The following is a 17,258-nucleotide window of genomic DNA, read 5'->3' on the forward strand; positions in this document are numbered from 1 at the left end:
TGGACCTCATAGGCTCATTTAAGGGATGATATGAATATTTTTGAAAATTTTTAAATTTGAGTGGAAATTCATGTCTCGATTTTGAATTTTTTTTGAGTTTAAGTCCAGTAATGCCTCGTACCCTGTTTCGGCGTCAGATACGGGTAAAGGGTGTTACAAAGTTCGTGTGAACTATGATCATATTAATGTTAGTTAAATTGATTATTTACTATGTTGTGTTATTATAAATGGACTTGAAATTGTAAATGTATCGACGTATGAATAATTGACAAATAACGAATCCCTTCTGAACCTTAAGAATTCGTAGCATACGAATGACATGTCATTAGAGGTTTCATGTTTCGGGTGCTGGTCTTGAATGTCCTACTAATGGTTGAGGTCCTACATTTGTTGCAGATTCTCCACAGCTCGTGTGAGCAACATCGTGTAGCTAACATTCCGACTCATAGCTCGTGTGAGCAGGCCTATTGCACAGCTCCTGTGAGCATTATTGAAATGGAAAGGTTACGGTTATATGAAAATACACACAATTTGTGTAAGTATTCTCGAGTATCTGATGAAATTCTAGATGGTTCAATGGGTAAGTAAATGAAATGGAATGGTAAGTAAAGGAAATGGAATGTTTCATGATTTTATGAAAAGATTGATGAATAAATGTTATATCTTATGAAATCTACTTATGTTATAAATGAACATATATGTATTATGGATGAACCTACTAACTTGTAAGCTTAATGATGCTTGAATAAGCTTTTACTAAGCTATTGGTCTTGGTAATGATATCATGCTTATTCTATAAATTGTGCTAATGAAATTGTAAGTTATGTTTAAGTTTATACAAGCCTACTAAGCATTCATTATTTATGTAGTTCATTTCTTTCGTTTTATAGATTACCGGAAGCTCGATCGGTTGGAAGCTTATCGAAGACCTATCACACTATCTAACAACCATTTCAATAGTTTTGAGTATTTTGGCCAAAGTTATATATGGCATGTACAGGACCTTTTGTAATGGTAGTTCATGAAAGTGTAAATGGTTGACTTAGTATGTTCATTCTTATGAAGTTTATGTTTGGATTTGATGAACTTGTAATGCTTGTTCAAGTTAGGTCATTTTGGCCATTCTTAAGTGTTTGTATATAAGACCCTTTTGGTATGTTTATGATGGTATAGTAATGGTCATTTGTGATATCATGTGGTAATTAAGTGAACTAGGCCTTGTGCTTGAAATATGGTCAAATTGATTTGTTGGTTAATGATGTTTTGATAGACATATGTGGTACCTTTGAATGACATATTGGTTAGATGAAATAGGATGATTGAAATGGTATGTTTAGGTGTGTTTAAATGATGTTTAAATCCCTTGAATGTGTGCCTAAATGGTATGGTTGGTTGGTTATGGTTTGGCTTTGAAATGGCATGTTTTTAGGGTCAATTTATGGATCACATAGCCTGGGACATGGGCTGTCACATGACCATGTGACACGCACGGCTTGGCTACATAGCCTTGTGTCATTTGAAATTTCTAAGTGTTTTAAGTCAGTGAGTTACATGGCTTAGCACACGGCTTGGCTACATGGCCGTGTCTCATTTGAAATTTCTAGGTGTTTTAAGTCAGTGAGTTACACAGCTTAGCACACAACATGCGACATGGCCATGTGTGGCAACTCAGAGAGTTACATAGCCTGGCACACAGCTTGCGGCACGACCATCTGACCCTACTCAGTGAGTTACACTGGTGAGGACACGGGCTGGGACACGACTATATGTCCCCTGTTCAATTGTTATACGGTTTGGGCTATGTCCGGCTTGGCCAAACGGCCATGTGACCCTTGTTTTCACATTTTTGCAACTTTTTCTTAAAACTTTTGTTTTGTTTCAAATTAGTCCTGAATTGCCTAAGCTATTTTTAGGGCTTCAAAGGCTCAATTTAGGGACCAAATCCATATGTTTGATATGGTTTTAATTGAGATTAATTTATTAAATATTATGATGATAAATGTTTTTCGATTAATCGATAATACTCCGTAACCTTAATCTGGCGACTGAGACGGGTTAGGGGTGTTACAATATGGTGCTGGTTCAAGCCTTGATTTTGGTTTTGAAAGGATTTTTTTTAAAGAACTTTATTTGGGTTATTGGAAATAATTTAATCAAAATAATATTTAAAAGAGAATCATGCTGATAACGTGTTACAAAATAAAAAAATAGAGAGTAAAGAATAAAGAGAATGGGAAAGCAAAAGAGAGAGCATATTTTATTGATTAATTGGAATCCCCTACAATGCTTCTTCAAAGTCTATATTTATAGATTAAAAAGTATAAATGAAATAAAACTCTATTTCTAATTACTATTAGAGTTTGAAGTATATCTAAACTTATCTTGATTTAGATAGGCATCCACTTAATAATAAAATACTCATAACAATCCTTATATTTGTAAGAATTTATAAATAGTTTTCATAAAATAAAATTTAAAAAATATATTTCATAATTAAATAAAAATAATTTTTCAAGTTTAAATTTTTATCTTATAGTGAGAGCATGTGTATTAAATAAAATAAAGTTTAAATTTTGATAAATAATTGATTTAGAAGAAAAACAGGCTAATAGAATTTTATGAATTAAAGAATAACTATAAAATAAACATAATTACATTAAAAATAAATATATATAAATATTTAATATAGATATAGTTATATTTGTAAAAATTTATAAATAGTTTTAATAAAATAAAATTCAAGAATATATTTTATAATTAAATAAAATAAATTTCAAGCTTAAGTTTGTATCTTATAATGGGGTCATGTGTATTAAATAAAATAAAATTAAGAGGAATTTTGAAAAACTATGTGAAATTTGAAAAAAGAAATTGACCTATTAAAATTCCCTCTTGAAAATTTGAAATTCTTCCATATATTTACCCAAACAAGTAAATTCAATTATAGAATTTTGAGAGCATTGATACAAAAGAAACCCTTCCTACAAATTTTTTACTTAAACACACTTTAAATTTTCAAAGTTCTTCATCCATACATACTCTCAAAGATAAATACTCTATATGAAGAATTAATATCTCCTAAGCAAGAGAAGACTTTAAAATATTTTTCTTCGGTTAATATTATTTCGACAATTACAAAATTATGAGTGACTGATTTCCATATTTTCTTATCAAGGGTAGATAGAAGTTTTTATTTTACTAGGATGGTGAGATTCAAGTGTTCTATTACTTTTCTTATTCAATTGGTATTTAGCCATTCTTCGTTTTATGAAATTAGGTTTTTATCATCTCTTATTATTATCGTTTCAAGTTGAATTCATTGTTCGGTATTTAAGATAGCAAAAAGTTGATTAGAATAATTAAATTCATAATTGTTATAAACAAAGAGAACTATAGAGTGGATATAAAGTTAAAAGAAATATACAGAATGAACAAGAGAGAAGAATAGAAGATGAAAGGATGGTTCAACTTTCACATTGGCATACAATAAGCTTGTACATGCCCTCTATTTATGGGACTTCAAAAACCATAAGTTACAAAGCATTAAGAACCAACATTAAGATACCTTAAAAATTATTTTGGGGTTACAAGATATGAATTAGGGGTTATGAATATTCATTTTGTAAGGGTTACAATAGAATGGAATTGGAGGTTATGGACATCTATTTTTTCAAATGATTTACAACACTCCCCATTGGATGTCCATTAACGAAAATGTGCCACAATAAATCCTTATTAGGAAAAACCCTATAGGATAAAAACCAAATGAAGGAAAAAGAGTACATAATCTCCTATTACAAGTTGCCTTATTAAAAATCTTTACTAGGAAAACCCAATGGGACAAAACCTTGGTTAAAGGTAAAAAGTGCAACATGTTTTCTACTCCCTCTAATGGTAATATCACATTACATCTTTTAGTGGGCGCAGTCCAATCTTGTGTAGTAACCTTTGAAATGTTGATGTTGGCAATGCCTTGGTAAAAAGATCTCCTAAATTATCACTAGAACGAATTTGCTGAACTTCTATATCACATTTCTTCTTAATATCATGAGCGAAATAATTTTGGTGAAATATGTTTCATTTTGTCACCTTTGATGTAACCACCCTTCAATTGAGCTATACATGTTGCATTATCTTCGTATAAGATAGTTGTCATCTTTTCTTGTAAAGGAGAATTACATATCTTTTGGATATGTTGGGTTAATAACCTTAGCTAAACACAATCTTGGCTTTCCTCATGCAATGCAATTATTTCAACATGATTTGAAGAGGCAACAGCTAATGTCTGCTTTGTTAAACGCCAAGATATGGCAGTACTTCCATATGTAAATAAATACCCTATTTGAGATAGCCTTTATGTGGATCTGATAAATATCCAACATCAGTATAGCCGACTAATAGTGATTTTGAATCATTTGAATAAAATAATCTTATATTAATGGTCATTTTGAGATATCCGAATACATGTTTGACTCCATGTGGAGAAGAATTAAATCTTGCTAGCAAGTTTACAATGAAAGCTATATTAGGTCTTATGTTGTTTGCAAGATACATCAATGCCCCTATGACACTTAGATATGGTAATTCAGGACCAAGAAACTCTTCATCATTTTCGCAAGGATGAAATTGATCTTAATTCACATCTAATGATCGTACAACCATCGGGTACTCAACGGATGTGCTTTATCCATGTAAAATTTCTTTAAGATCTTTTCCATACAAGTTGACTGATGGACATGAATTCTATCTTTTAAATGCTAGATCTGTAGGCCAAGACAAAACTTTGCTTTTCCACGATCTTTCACCTCAAATTCTTTCTTTAAATGATTTACTACATTTTAAAGCTCTTTAGAAGTTCTAATAATATTTAGATCATTAACATGAATATCAATTATCACAAAGTTTGATCCATACCTTTTCATAAAAACACATGGACAAATTGAATCATTTTTATAACCTTCTTTTAACAAATATTCACTAAGACGATTGTACCACATATGTCCAGATTTTTTTAATCCATATAAATTTTTCTTTAATCTAATTGAGATATTTTCCCAAGAAACTCTATATCCTTCAGGGATTTTAAATTATTCAAGAATTTTCATATAAATTTCACTATCAAGTGTACCATACAAATTGGCTGTAATAACATCCATTAGACGCATGTCAACTTTTTCATCTACTGCCAAACTAATAAGGTATCTAAACGTGATTGCATCCACCACAGAAGAATATATCTCTTTGTAATCAATGTCAGGCCTTTTCGAAAATCCTTCGGCTACAAGTGGTGCTTTATATCTTATATAATATCCTTAAACCGAGTCTAGTAGTTTCGGGTATATTTTTCGGGTTTCGAGTGTGAATTTAGGAATTTATCGGGTTAATAGTAATTTTTAATTTAATTTAAGAGGTCAATTTCATCTAAAATGATTAAAAAATAATCTGGAAAAAAAATTTTGAAATTTTTTTTAAAATAATTAAATAATTATTAGTGAAAATAATTAATTTGGTTCGAAAAAGAATTTTAAAATAATTCTTATTGGGGGCTAATTTGAGTTAAATTTAAATATTAATTAAATTAGATTTAATTGTAAAATAAGGGAAATTTTGGAGTATTTATTTGGTAAATAAACCTTCACTTCTGGATCAATTGGTAAAGTAAGGGAAATGTGGGAGTGGCCATTGGGAAAGTTTACCAATTTTTAAATTTCTGGTGGGTTGTTTTAATTTTAAACACAATATATCTAGCCTAATTTTCACACCATTTACATCATATTAGAGAGCTATAAAATTCATTTTCTTTGCATGGTTTTAAAGATCTATCATCAGAGAATAGATTCAACAAATTTTCTTCTTAAAATACTTTCTTTTTTCACCCGAAATTATTTACAAAATTAGCCAAAAATATTCTGAAATTTCTCAATATTCTTGAATCAAGATTTTCAATCAAAGGATTTAGAACAAATCAAAGGTAATTATCATTTCTAAACTTATTTTTATGATGATTAGAAGCATATTTACATGATTTGAGTGATAATTACATGGTTTTTTTATCAATGTCGTCTTCTTCAAAAGCTTAATGTAACAGCCTATTTTTGGGTCAAATCAGAATAGTGGTTTCAGGACCACAAATCCAAAGTAGAAATATTTATTTTATTATTTCTTTAAGGTCTACATCATGATAGAATAATTTTGTCAAAATTTCGTTAAGAAATTTTATCGATTGAGTGCTCAATTTAGCTAGAAGGACTAAATTGCAATAGGTGCAAAATTTGAGTTCTATATGTTAAAGGTGTCTAATTGATATGAAATTTTAAATTTGAGGTCCTTAAATGGAAATTAGATCATTATTCCTTAAGATGGACAGAAATGGACATGGCTAGGTAAAAATTTTAAGTTATGCATTAAGGGTATTTTAGTAAATTGGCTAATAAAGACAAAATTAACTAAATAAAACATCTCCATCTTCTTCAAGTTCATCCCTTAGCCGAAAATTTGAAGAGGAACCATAGCTAGGTTTTGGCCAAGCTTTCAAGTTCGATTTTAAGTCCGTTCTTATCCTGTTTTTAATGATTTTTATATTTTTGATATCGTTGTAACTTGATTTAGCTATTTCAAGGACTAATTTGAAAGAAAATTAAAGTCTAAAATTTTACCCATGTTGAATATTCTTGTATTTTGATGTTTGATGGTAGAAAATGCATGTTTGTTGTTTGTTAAACGACTTTTGAAAATTGATTTTCAGTAAAAACATTAAATAGGGACTTATTTGTAAAAGTCTATAAAATGTCTAGAAAAGTGTAAATAAATGAAAAGTGTGGGTTGTTATGAGTACAAAAAACATTCGGCTAGGCTTGGGTTGTAAAGAAATTGAAAGAAATTCGTTTTACGAGCATAGGGACTAAATTATAAAATGTTGAAAAGTTAGGGGCAAAAATGTAAAATTTGTAATAATGTGTTTTTGGGCTGAATTGAATAATGTGATGATTAAATAAGTTAAATGTAGTATTATAAAACAAGAAAAATAAAGTTCGGGTGTAGATCGGGGGAAAAACAAAGTAATTGACGAATAGATTTCTTTGGCCATTTTTGTAACCGAGGTAAGTTCGTATGTTAAATAAGCTTTATTATAATTGTATTTTAATTACTTTAATACTTCATGAATTGTGTAAATGACTTTATGGACACGTCCGACGATATTTTGGCAAGCGAGAAATCCCAATCGAACCTTAGGAATAGATTAGGATACAAGTGACATGTCACTAGGGTTTTAAGTTATGTGATCCGGGTGCTGGTCCTATACGTCCTACTGCTGGCTGAGTATACCAGCATATGTTGCGGTTACTTGACAGTTTGTGTGAGCAGCATCGAGTAGCTATGTCTTGACTGACAGCTTGTATGAGCAGGCTCGTTAATGGCTCGAGAGTGAGCATATGTGTGATATGAAATAGAGGTAGCAATGGCTACATATGCGGCACCTTATGTGCAAGGTTTACCCTAGTATCCGATATTATTATTCCGAGTGGTTCATTGGGTATAACAACGATGAGACTAAGATTGAAATTATTACGAGATGATACAGGTATGTACTTAAACTTATGATTATTAATTCGTGAAATGACGATATCAAGGTAAGTTGTGATGGAAGTGATTTATGATCATGAGATTTTGGTAAATTACATTATCTTATGTTAAATTTCTTACATGTTAATGTATGGTAAGGTATGCTCATTTCTTTCATACAAGCTTACTAAGCTATATAGCTTACTCCATTTTATTTTCCATGTTTTATAGTGTCACCAAGCTAGCTCGGGTTGGATATCGTCAGAAATTGCATCACACTATCAAACTATTAATTTGGCTACCGATGATTTTAAACATTTTGAGAATATGACATGTATAGGGACTTGGTCATTTTGTTATATGTGTCATCATGATTTGGCCAAATGTATTGGCTTGTAATAGTCATAGGTTTGATTTGGTATTAACTTGGCTCATTTTGGTTGAATTGGTTGTAAGCTTATATATATATTTATACATGCATGCATGTGCAATTATCTCTTCTGTGATGTGGTTTATAAATGCTTGATAAATGGTTGAATGTGGCTTAATGGTTTTGTTGTTGACTGGTTAAGATTGTCTCATTGGTATGATAAGAAAACTAAGTAAAATTATGCATGTTATTGGTAGCCATATTAGAACTTGTGGAATATGATGTTTGGTAGGACTTGGGTTTAGCAAAATATGTTGTTGTAAATATGTTGAGTATGGATAATGAAATGACATGGTTTGGCCTTGTTTGTGGATGTTTTGGTTACCTAAATATGCCATGATTTATGCCATTAATATTGTGAGTGTGTATGTGCAAATAAGGGTGACAAATGGCTTAGTAAATAGCCTTTATTTTGTCCACATGGGTAGACACACGGGCATGTGTCTAGGCAGTGTATAACACACGGTCTGCCCCATGGGCATGTGTTTTGGATGTGTGTCCCCTGCACCTTAATTTTGAGAAATAGAATGCTCAAAATTGAGCACACGAGTAGAGACACGAGCTTGTGTCTAGGCCGTGTGAGGGACATGGCCTTAAGCATGGGCTTGTGTCCCAATCGTGTGAAGTCTGCACCTATTTTATGAAAATTAAATTAACTACATGGCCTAGCACATGGGCATGTGACTTGGTCATGTGACCTCAATTTGTTCATGCTTTGTAAAACAGAGAGTTACATGGGTTAAAGACACGGGCGTGTATAACCACACGGCCGTGTCCCAAACCACACGAGCGTGTGACCCCTGTTCATAGCAAAAATTTTCAAAGTGTTGTAAAATTTTCCTAAGTGCTCGGTTTAGTCCAAAACCACTTCCAAAGCATGTTTTGGGCCTCGTAGGATTGTATTAGGGACCTTGTGATTGAATACAAAAGGTTTTAATTTAGATGCAAATTTATGACTCGACTTGTATGTTTGCTTGCTTTGTAAGTCCGATAATGCCTCGTGTCCTGTTCTGGTGTTGAATACGGATAAGGGGTGTTACATTTAAGGTGCTTTAATGGTGGCTCTTGAATTTTGAGAGGAAATCCACAAATCAATGGATGTTCCAACTCAAAATGGATCTATTAGAAGGTTTTTAATCTTATTTATCAAGATTAAACATGTTTTGTAAGGTAATTTAAAGAAATTCAAATTTCATAATCTTTATGAACCGATTTTCCAGATTTTTGTGAAATTGGTCTGAATGTGAAATTGATGCTTAGTATATGTTTATTTGGTCTAGTATTGATGTTTGGAAGTGATTAGGAGGGCTGGAGTGATCGATTTTGTGAGGAATCAAGTTTTCAACTTGATGATACAAATATGGTAAGGTAACTTTGAGTGAGAATTTCGTGTAGCTTAGTTGATGAAAATTTGTGTTTATTATATCTTTTGAAAGGTGGTAATATCTATTTATCTCTATTAAAGCTCCGAATCTTGAAGAGGATCAAGCTAATCGAAATTGAAGCTTGGATTTGCTTGGTTGATCACTTGGTTGTGGTTGAGTTAATTATGTGGTGAGTGTTATTAAAGGGCGATTTGGTAAATTGACCCTTACTTATGTTTAATTGGATGATTAATTAATTTTTACAAATATTTAATTGAGTTTTGGTTGGTTAGTTTTGTAAGATTATTGATATATGTTTAAGTGATGAAATTTTTGTTAAGTGTTGGTAAGTGAGTATCTAGTGATTTTATATGCTTGATTTGATTGATGATAATGGTGAACTAAGCAAGCATGTTGGAGTTTTTAGTTCATGGTATTTTGATATTTCAATTGATTAATGAACATTGATAAAAGGTAATTGGTATGCTAGATTTAATTTGATGTTAAAATGGCTATATTACATGATTGACATATGCATTTTGACACTTTAAATTGAGCACATTATTGACTGAAATTATGTTATGATTGATTGATTATATTGGCATTATAACATGGTGGATCCATTGGATATAGTTGGCATACCATAGGATTTGTGAGTACTCACCATATTGATATGTTATTGGTGAGTAATGAGGCTCTAGGTGGACTGATTTGGAGTAGATAAAAGAGTGTTGAGCTTGTGTTTCCACTCAACAAGACTTATTTGAGGCGATATAAGCGAGCATGTGGCCTCGGCCTGCTCAATTCGAGACTAATTCTGATTGGGAGTAAGGAGATCCATTTATCCTATGTATGATCACCCGATTAAGCCATGATGTATATGCCAATATAAATATATGAAATGTTATATACTAAATTGATGATTATATGCCATGACTAATTATGATTTTTGATACATGGTTGAGCATATGACATTGAACTATTATAGATTGATATTTTGATTGAAAATTTGTATTTGATTGTTTTCTATTTAAGCATGATTTGGGTGCTAGTTTACTCATCGTTTTATTAACATTCACTGAGCTTTTTAAGCTCACACCTTCACATTCGTACAGTTAACTTGTAACGCCCCGAATTTTGGGCCTAGAAGTTTTAGGTTTTGAGTATAGGGACAGGGAGGAGGTTGCACATTTGTGTTTGGCTGTGCATTTTGGTGATAAGAATGGGCTTGCTGGTCTGGTGGTTAAGTGGAGTGTTAGTGTGTTGGAGGTTGTGTGTTCAAGTCCTTTTGTGAGCATTTTAGGAAACGATTTTGTTTTAGTATGTTATAAATAATTATTTAGTATTATTTTGTTTGGTTTAATATTTGTATTTTATTTTTAAACTTATTTTATCTGGGTTTTATTATTTTTATTTCTGGTGGGTTACACGTTCTTTTTCTTTTATCTTTTCTTTTTTGTTCTTTGTTACTTTTTCTTCTGGGGGTTATTGTGAACGCTTTTAAAAGCGGGTTGTCTGCGGATTCCGAGTTTGCACTCTTCTTTTGTCGTCCTCGATCGCAAAACAGGTGTGGGGTTAGAAACATTGTCTTTACATTATCATTTTTGCAAAATTTCTGTTTCGACATATTTTTCTTATGTGTTAACCCGAAGATTTTGGGTTCTAGACATTGGAAGTGAGGAGAAATCACCACTTTCTGATAGATTTTTGATAGGGCAAAGATTAGGGATGATTCCGGTGGCTTAGATGGTGGTTTTAGGCTATTTAGGGGTGGTTTCGGGACCTCCTCGACAACCACACGGGCGTGTACCGAGGCACACGGCCGTGTGGATTTGGATATTAAGGTTTCTGGTCAATTTTGGGTTCCACACGGCCGTGTGGTCGATTTGGGGAAAGTTTTCGATTTTCACACAGCCATGTCCCTTGGGCAGACGAGTGTGTGGGTTTGGGAATTAGGGATTCTGATATTTGGGGTCACATGGTGTAGCCACACGACCGTGTGGCCGATTTGGGGATTTAGGGATCTCACACGGGTGTGTGTTTCGGAACACACAGTCGTGTCTAGTTGACACATGGTGTGTGTTTCGGAACACACAGTCGTGTCTAGTTGACACATGGGTGTGTGAGACCCTCACACGGCCATGTCTACCCTGCACCTTATTTTAGTAAAATTGAACAGTGAGTTACACAGTCGTGTCCCTACTTTACATGGGCATGTACCTTTGTCACACGGCCGTGTGCTACCCTTCACAGCGGCATTTGGACCCCCACACGGCCTAGGTTGCTCCACATGGGTGTGTGGCCCTATCTTGCCAAATAATGACTTTAGGTCAAATTTAATCGTAATTGCAACTTTGGGTGTTCCAGCCCTTGACTGGGCATTAATAACGGTAAATGTGACTTGATTTGGGCTTGATATATGTGCACATGTATGATTCTGTTCTGAGTTCAGTTTATGTTTTCGTTGTGATTGGATGTGTGATATGTTAGGTACTGGATCTGAGTGTATGGGTGTATATACTTCTGTAACTAATTGATTGGTTGTGAATGACTATTCAGAATTGAGTTCTGGATTGGTACATCTGCATACATACATACATATGCATAAACTATTTTGGGTGGGATTTTGAAGAGAAGGAAGATTGACTGAACTGAACTGGCAGCTGATCTGTTGGTTATTATCCCCAATACCCAGAGGGTCATGGGCGGTCTCAATACCCTGAGGGTCATGGACAATTTAATTGTACTGCGGGCTACCGCACTGCACCGTACAGCACATTCGTCAGCATCGATACGTACCATTGACTAAATTGGTAGTTTTACTGCAACCTATCGGTATAGCGGATTACCGCATTGCACTGTACTGCATGTACGTTAGCTACGCTACATACTACTATCTGATCTAGCAATTCATATTACATGCATGTACTGCGGTTTACCGCATTGCACAGTAAAGCTGATACGCTAGCTTTACTGCATAATATACGAGACTGGCAGTTTATTTGCACACTGTTAGTCCCAATACCCAGAGGGTCGTGGACAATCCTAATAGCCATCGTTGCCGGGTAACCCGAGATGACATCCGTTGGAGTGCAGGGTTGGATAGACTTTACGAGGTCCTGAGTGGAGTGATTGGTGGGATGAGCTTAAAGCTCTTATGAGGAGTGATGGGGGATGGAGAGGTGTGTTGGCTGGATGGGTGGGAATTTTATAACTCATTTACATTCATATACATCTGATTGATCTGTTCGACTAAATTGAAACGTGTGAATGGTTGAGAATTACTGATACCGTGACTGAATGTGGTACTATGAATATATGTGTTACTGTTCGACTGAAAGGCACTTGTGCCTATGAGAATTCTGTAGACTCTGAACTGTAATTATATGACTGTTTGAGAATTGTCGTTTCTGAGACTAAGGCTCCGTTTGTTTTCCAGTAAAATGTTTTCTAGAAAATGATTTCTGGAAAATGATTTACTTTTCTGGAAATGATTTACTTTTTTGGTGTTTGGATGAATCTATGTAAAATATTTTCTGTTGTTTGGCAGATTTCCTAAAAATATTTTTCGAAAAATTTGTTTTTACATATATTATTAAGAATTTATATTTTAAATTGTTTTTACATATATTGCAATGATTTTGTTATAAATAAATAAATCAAATTAAATATACAATAAATTAAAAACAACCAAAATCAAATAAATTATTTCTAATTATGTTATAAAAAAATTAAACAAGGATTGAATAATTATAAATTAGCTTCCAAACCACAATTAATATTAAATGCTTTCAGCACTAGAATCCTGAAAAATGAATGTGTTTCATCACCAACTGTCTGTATCCAAATCCTTCAGCAATAACAAAGTTTATGCTACATCAATATTTTAAAGTAGCAACAATGGCCATTTCATCCATCAGTGCATGCCATTCAAGCTTTGGTGAAACTGGCGGATGCATACCATGCTCAAGTGTGGCAGCTATAAAACACTGGAGTGTTCTAAAGCACAAGTACTCCTCCCCAAATGATTGCTCAATAGTTTCTGGTGGTTGAGATAATATAGCAAGATGAGTTGGACCACCTCCTCTTCCAACATTCCCACCACAACATGGAATATTGTTAGCCTCATTCCAAATTGCTTAGCAACCTTTATAAGCTCATCCTGAGCTTTGTATAATTTCCAGGCAGTAGAGAGATGCCCAACATCTTTACCTGAATCTGAATACCCAATCATAACTTCTTGCTTTCTATTGATCCGATTTTTGTACCAATCTACTGAGAATAGCCGTGCCAAAGCAGCAGGTGCAGCCTCCAAATCTGCAAGCTTCTCAAACAGTGGAACAACTCTTAATGGTTGCTTCACATGGCATTCATGTTGCAGGAGCTCAACAGCAAGAACATCAGAAGGTGCAGTTGCCATTGAAATGATGTACGCTCTGAAGTTATCTGCTGGGAGCTCTGCTAGGACATTGAATGCATCTAAAACATCAGTAATTTCTTCTGTTTTAGGAAGATCTGAACCAAACAATGGACGCTTGCCACTTAGTTCAGATAATAGCCATTCCTGCTTTTGTTCTTCAGACCACTCTCGGTAGGAACCAATTTCTAAGTGTTTGGTAATGGCATCTAAGACATCTATATGACAGTCAGACTCTTGCTTAATGTCAAGTCTGACAAGTGAGAGCCCAAAGGTTGACACTTGCCTCAAGAAATCAAGAAGGCTTCCATCAGTAATTGGCCGATCACCACAAGAGCAAAGTGATTTATAAAAAAGTTTAAGAGGTTCCAGGAACTGCATAAATTTTAAAACTAATTAGTGCCAGGGTCAGTTAAGAAGAGGTTACTATAGAAAAAATATACACGTAATAAAATGCTATTTATGATCATAACAAAAATAATTACTTGAGAGTGATGTAGAATGGTCCTTTAGAACCTAATTCAATAATTATTATTTTTGGGTGGGGATTTTCCCGTTCCTAATTACAACAATATAGTCAAGAGGAAATTTACTATTCTCTGTGTTGTTCTGACTCTTCATTTTTGTCAAAGAACCTATGTTCAACAACTAAGCCCGATGTATATCAAGGTATGGCTATGGCCCTCCAAGGATTCTTCTAAGTATATGGAAAAAAATGAACATACCCTTGTTGGATTCATACCCGCAACAGACACTTGGAAAGTGTAGAGTGACATATGTAAATCTCTATTTCACTTGTGAAAAGTATGGATATTCCAAACTAATAATAAATCCATGATATAGGACAAAAAAAAAAGATACCTGCTCAATGTTGGTGAAATTTGCTTCCTCTGGAATCTCAAACATACCATGAGATAACAATTGCCGTGACCTTTCACGTGTTTGATACAACTTGTCCCTAACATCACCAAGAATAACACGGTAGGGTTCACTGGAAGGGATTCGTTTCCAAAACTCTGCATCAAGAGTTACATCAATTAGAACTTAACTAACATAATAGATCATTGAACAAAATATTTGTAGATACTGCCATTTCCAAGTCACTTAGTCTAAATTCAATCTTTGAGCATGCTATAAAACATACACTAAAGAAAAATCTTATCCCTTCGTGGAGAATTGGCGAGGGAGAAAAAGTCTTTATACTTCAATTCAAAGTATATTCTGATAACAAGAACTTCAGTCCATTCTGCAAAGCTATTTAATCATGTAGAAAGTGCATAATCTAGATTCAGAATAAAATGCACATAAAACAGAAACCAGTATGTATACCTATGCAGTGTTTAGCATCTCTCCTTAAGGATCTATGAAGTTCATCAGCACAAACACGAAGCTCATCACTGCAACGCCACATGGACAACTGCAAAGACATCGACAAGAACTTGCCTAAAATGGGTCCTTTTCAGAAAAGCTCTATAAAGCATAACGATGGACGAGCTTAATACATCAAACATCAAATCCTTAATCTAAGAATAGTACAAATTGGCAACCATCATTCTAGCCAACACGCAAACATCCCTTGTGACCTCAGGAGTTACCTTTGGGTTGCCTGCATGATAAATCAAGAAAATGCTGAAACACTCTAAAATATATTTGAGTAAAGAAACAAAGTAAGAACAAAAACCTCTGTTTCCGGCTTTAGAGTTTTAAACTTCATGGTGTTCATTCTAGTTAATTAACAGTACAGAAAGTTACAATCCAACATTGATAACTAAGTTATAAAAAATTTTACCTTACCTCGGAAGGATATAGGCTTGTCAAAGAAACCATTTAGCACCAAAAGCACACACGATAGTCAAACAAGATAAACATCTTACCTCCTGATGCTTATAATTCTCTTCATCTTCTTCCTTATCACGAATTCTTCCAAGTTCCATTGCCTCTCTCTTAAATTCCAACTCCAACTCATCTAATGTTTGAAGGAAGGCATGGTATTCAAACTGATTGCCAGATTGCAAATTAGATCCCCGTCTCTCAGTATCCCATCCCTCAGTTCTATAAGCTCTCATGTTTCGATTATGACCATCGTAGGAATTAAATGAGTTGCCACCATAAGGTAAATGGCCTGGGGATTTAGAGTGGCTCGAGCGACTTCTAGCTCCATCATTACCATAATGGTAAGCATTTGATTCAAATGCGCAAAGATCAGCTTTTAACTAGACACAATATCTTATATTCACAAAGTGCACCCATCCGTTGCAATCCACAAATGCATTCAGTAATTGACACAATTAACAGTTGTGGATTAAATATGTCAACTGTGAAGTAAAACTGATAAAGGCTAGGTCGTTTACATGATAACCATTTCAGTTCAAAACAAAAGGCCAAATGGTTGTGGAACTATAAGTAATTATATGAATAAATTTACCCCTGGAATCTTCTTTGTTTCATAAATTTCCAACAAAAAATAAAGCTAAACTATAACTAATTCTATGAACAAAGAAGAAATAAGAGAAGAAAGAGAAACATAAAAAAATCAACTGAGAAACAGGAGAAACGTAGAAAGAAATCAAGACTACGACGGACTTGGAGTAAAGTTACTGAGATGATTTTACAGATCACGAGAAAGCAAAGCACATTCCTCTTCTTCTGTTCAACAGTCTTCACGCCTCAGTACCAGTAAAAAGGGAAAAGAGTGCAAAAACAAATTCGAAAAAAAAAATCAAAACTGAGTAAATTTCAAGCAGGAGAAATGAGGAATGAAATAATAATAAGCACTGTGATCAAATCTGTAATGAAGAAAAATGGGTTCATCAGAAAAGACAAACCAAAGTTAAACATCAGAAAACATAGCACCCTTTCCCCATATCAATTTTTTTCGTTCTTACCTTCGAGAAAGGAAGATGAACGCTAGTATAGATTTTGACAATTAAAGACAAAGATGGGTAAAAGCTTTGATGAACACCGATGTCTGGTATTGAGAATCAGTGTTGGCTAACGACAAGCAGAAGATCAATTGTCAAGGATGGGGGAAGGGGAAGGGGAAGCAGAAAATCAGTGTTGGCTTCTAATTTTCCTGAAAATGTCTTACCGAATTAGAAATGGTAAGACATTTTCCAAAATTAAGGGGTTTTTTTCCCGTGTTTTGTAATTGATTTTCCCTTGGGAAAATATTTTCAACCAAACAAACAATGGAAAAGGCTGAAAAGCTTTTCCGAAAAATGTTTTACTTCCAAACAAACAGACCCTAAATGGTTTTTTTTTTGCGATTGTGTAACTGAGTGTGTTTTTAATAAGTTCTAAATCTTGTTGTCTGCCAGTACGTCCGTTTTGAACGTACTAACTGTTTCTATATAACTCTGTAAGTATGTTTCGCTTCTGAACTACTTATGGTTTTCCGTACTTGGTTCTGTAGTTAGATAGTTTTGATCTCACACTGAGCTCATGTAGCTCACCCCCTCTTCTGTTTCCCTTTCAAGTACAATTC

At 33.8% G+C, this 17,258-nt stretch overlaps 1 pseudogene; it reads right to left on the bottom strand.

The window, feature by feature from the left end:
- Window positions 1-13,055: 13,055 nt before the first annotated feature.
- Window positions 13,056-16,915, bottom strand: LOC107924886 (phosphoenolpyruvate carboxylase 2-like; annotated as a pseudogene).
- Between the last annotated feature and the right edge of the window lie 343 nt (window positions 16,916-17,258).

Source organism: Gossypium hirsutum, chromosome A02 (genome assembly GCF_007990345.1).
Source record: "Gossypium hirsutum isolate 1008001.06 chromosome A02, Gossypium_hirsutum_v2.1, whole genome shotgun sequence".
NCBI lineage: Eukaryota > Viridiplantae > Streptophyta > Magnoliopsida > Malvales > Malvaceae > Gossypium > Gossypium hirsutum.